At 40.9% G+C, this 3,363-nt stretch overlaps 1 non-coding gene across 1 annotated transcript; it reads right to left on the reverse strand.

Annotated features, from left to right (window-relative positions):
- Positions 1 to 872: 872 nt before the first annotated feature.
- Positions 873 to 979, reverse strand: LOC115846400 (U6 spliceosomal RNA). The gene has a single exon (XR_004036857.1). It is a non-coding gene; the product is annotated as a U6 spliceosomal RNA (small nuclear RNA).
- Between the last annotated feature and the right edge of the window lie 2,384 nt (positions 980 to 3,363).

The following is a 3,363-nucleotide window of genomic DNA, read 5'->3' on the forward strand; positions in this document are numbered from 1 at the left end:
TTATACGTATTTGATGTACCCTAGAGAAAAGCATTTTCTTCTACATCACCTTTTATTATTACTTTAAAATGTAAAATGTCTTTTAAAGGGAAAATGTGATTCAGGAATCTCCATTTTCTTCACTACTGTGAAGTAGTCTTTTTTTTTTTTTAATTAAATTAAGTATCTGAGGACATAGAGAATTGTTTTTCAGACGATAGAAAAAAAAAACTACCCTTCAAAAAAGTCACAATCTACCATAATCACATAAAAATATTCTTGAGAGGGCTTCCCTGGTGGCGCAGTGGTTGATAGTCCGCCTGCCAATGCAGGGGACTTCGCTGGTCCGGGAAGATCCCACGGGCCGCGGAGCTGCTGGGCCCGTGAGCCATGGCCGCTGAGCCTGCGCATTCGGAGCCTGTGCTCCGTAACGTGAGAGGCCAAAACAGTGAGAGACCCGCGTACTGAAAAAAAAAAAAATATATATATATATATATATTCCTGAGAATATAATTTTATTAAACAAATGATTATAATATTAAATTACAGCTTTTTTTTTTTAAATTGGGGTATAGCTGCTGTACAATGTTGTGTTAGTTTCTGCTGTACGATGAAGTGAATTAGCTACAAGTATACCTATATCCCCTCCCCCTTGGAACTTCTTTCCACCCCCCACCTCTCCCATCCCCCCACCATCCCACCGATTTAGGTCATAACAGAGCATGGAGCTGAGCTCCCTGTGCTATACAGCAGGTTCCACTAGCTATCTGCTTTACACATGGCAGTGCACATAGGGCAGTCCCATCTCCCAATTCATCCCACACCCCTCTACCCACTCCCGTGTCCATTCTCTGTGTCTGGGTCTCTATTCCTGCCCTGCAAATAGATTTATCAAAAATATGGAACGCTTCACGAATTTGCATGTCATCCTTGCGCAGAGGCCATGCTAATCTTCTCTGTATTGTTCCAGTTTTACTATATGTGCTGCCGAAGCTAGCACATAAATTACAGTTTAAGAAAATAATACATTATCACCCTTTGACTTTTTGGTCTAAAAATGTAGGGTTTATAAGAGGGATTTTTTGTTTTAACTATGCTTCACTTCCAAAAATTCCAAAATTAATGATGAATATTCAACACAAAATGGCATAAAGAGTGTACCATCTTCTCTGATCTACGAATTGATGGTCTCATCATGTGGTATATTTGCCTTTAAATATGTGACCACAAATCTATCGTGAAGACACTGCCCACTTTTTTTTCCTACTCTTTAACAGTGCCATGTTACTCAACTAGTTATACTACATTGTGACATCTCTGATTATATATAAAGGGCATCTTCATAACTGGTCGTGTTGTTAGATTTCATATGTCCATAAATTAAGCTTTTTGCTATTAAGCTATTGGACTTTAAATACAAAATGGGTGATGGAAAATTCTCAGAATCTTAAAATATTTTTTTAAAGTTTTACTGTGGAAAGTTTAAAATAAACTTGAAAGTAGGGAGAATAATGAAACTAACATACCAATTACCTAGTGCTTTATTTTTCTATTGCTGCTGTAAAAAATAATAATATAATAACAAACCTGGTGGTTTAAAACAGCATAGGTCATTATTTTAACAGTTCTAGAGGTCAGAAGTCAGAAATGGATCTCATTGGGTTAAAAATAAGGGCTGTGTTACCTTCCTGGAGACTCTAGGGGAGAATCTGTTTTCTTGTCCTTTAAGTACCAAGAGGCTCCTGCAGCTTCAGGGTGTCATATTTCTATCTTCAAAGCCAGCAACATGAGGCCAAGTCTTTCTCATGTTGGTATCTCCCTCGTACTCCCCCTTCTGCTCTCCTTTTACACTTCTAAGGACCCTTATGATACACTGACTCACTCCATCTCCTCCCCACTCCTCCCTGTTGCAGGGTCTTCCAGGATAGTTCCCCCATCTCAAGGTCAGTTGATAAGCAAACTTCCATCGGCAACTTTGATTATCCCTTGCCATTTAACAAGATAGTCACAGGTTTCAGGGATAAAGATCTAGACCTCTTTGGGGGATAGGGGTGGTCATTTTTCTGCCTCCTATACCTATTACAATTATCAATATTTTGCCATTATATCCATCTCCCTTCCCCCAGAGCACACATATCCAAACTTTTTTATGTGTTTGTTTGCTTCAGTTTTATTTTTAAGCAAATCTCAGACTTAACGTTGCTCTACAGATAAAATAGTTCTGTGTGTATCTAAATAGGTAAGGCCATGTTGTTTATACATAACCAAAACAAAATAATACCTTATAAAACAATAATTGTATAATACGATCTAGTACCTGGTCAATTTCAAATGTTTCCTCATTATCTCAAGTGTTTTGGGGCGGCTTCCCTGGTGGCGCAGTGGTTGGGAGTCCGCCTGCCGAAGCAGGGGACGCGGGTTTGTGCCCCGGTCCGGGAGGATCTCGCGTGCCGCGGAGCGGCTGGGCCCGTGACCCGTGACCGCTGGGCCTGCGCGTCCGGAGCCTGTGCTCCGCGGCGGGAGGCGCCGCAGCAGTGAGAGGCCCGCGTACAGCAAAAAAAAAAAAAAAGTGTTTTGGGGGCTTCCCTGGTGGCGCAGTGGTTGAGAGTACGCCTGCTGATGCAGGGGACATGGGTTTGTGCCCCGGTCCGGGAAGATCCCACATGCTGCGGAGCGGCTCGGCCCGTGAGCCATGGCCACCGAGCCTGCGCGTCCGGAGCCTGTGCTCTGCAACGGGAGAGGCCCCAACAGTGAGAGGCCCGCGTACCGGAAAAAAAAAAAAAGTGTTTTCTACAATTGATGATAGAATCATGATCAAAATAAGGTTCACATGTTTTATTTGGTTGCTCTGTGTCTTGAATTTCTTTTACTCTATAACCGTTCCCCATCTATATTTTTTTTGTTTCATGTCAAGTAATAGTTGATGCTGCTTAATTGTGTACTCCTTAGAATTTCCCAAACTCTGGATTTGGCTAATTGTAGCTTCATAGCATAGTTTAACATGAACCTTTATTCTTCATATTGCCTATAAACTGATAATTAGATTCAGGTGTTTTTTGTTCCTGCTCTGGCCCCCTCCCCCACAATAATATATTATTGTAGTGTGTGTAGTTTATATTGTGTTACATTAGGTAATACATGGTGTGGTTGTCTCAGTTTTAGTGCTTTAAAAATGATTATTAGATTCAGGAGTTGTTCAGCCTGGTCTATCTGTTATAAAGTTCCCCATCAACTGTTCACCTAATGACTTCAGCAGCAGTTGATAATAGTTGCCTAGATATTTTGAGACTACCTTTCAGGACCTTCCTCTGTCATCATGTTTAACATTGTTCAGTGTTCTAGGAAAATTAACTTATGTATACTTTCCAGGGATTTAATTAGTGG

This window comes from Globicephala melas, chromosome 3 (genome assembly GCF_963455315.2).
Source record: "Globicephala melas chromosome 3, mGloMel1.2, whole genome shotgun sequence".
Taxonomy (NCBI): domain Eukaryota; kingdom Metazoa; phylum Chordata; class Mammalia; order Artiodactyla; family Delphinidae; genus Globicephala; species Globicephala melas.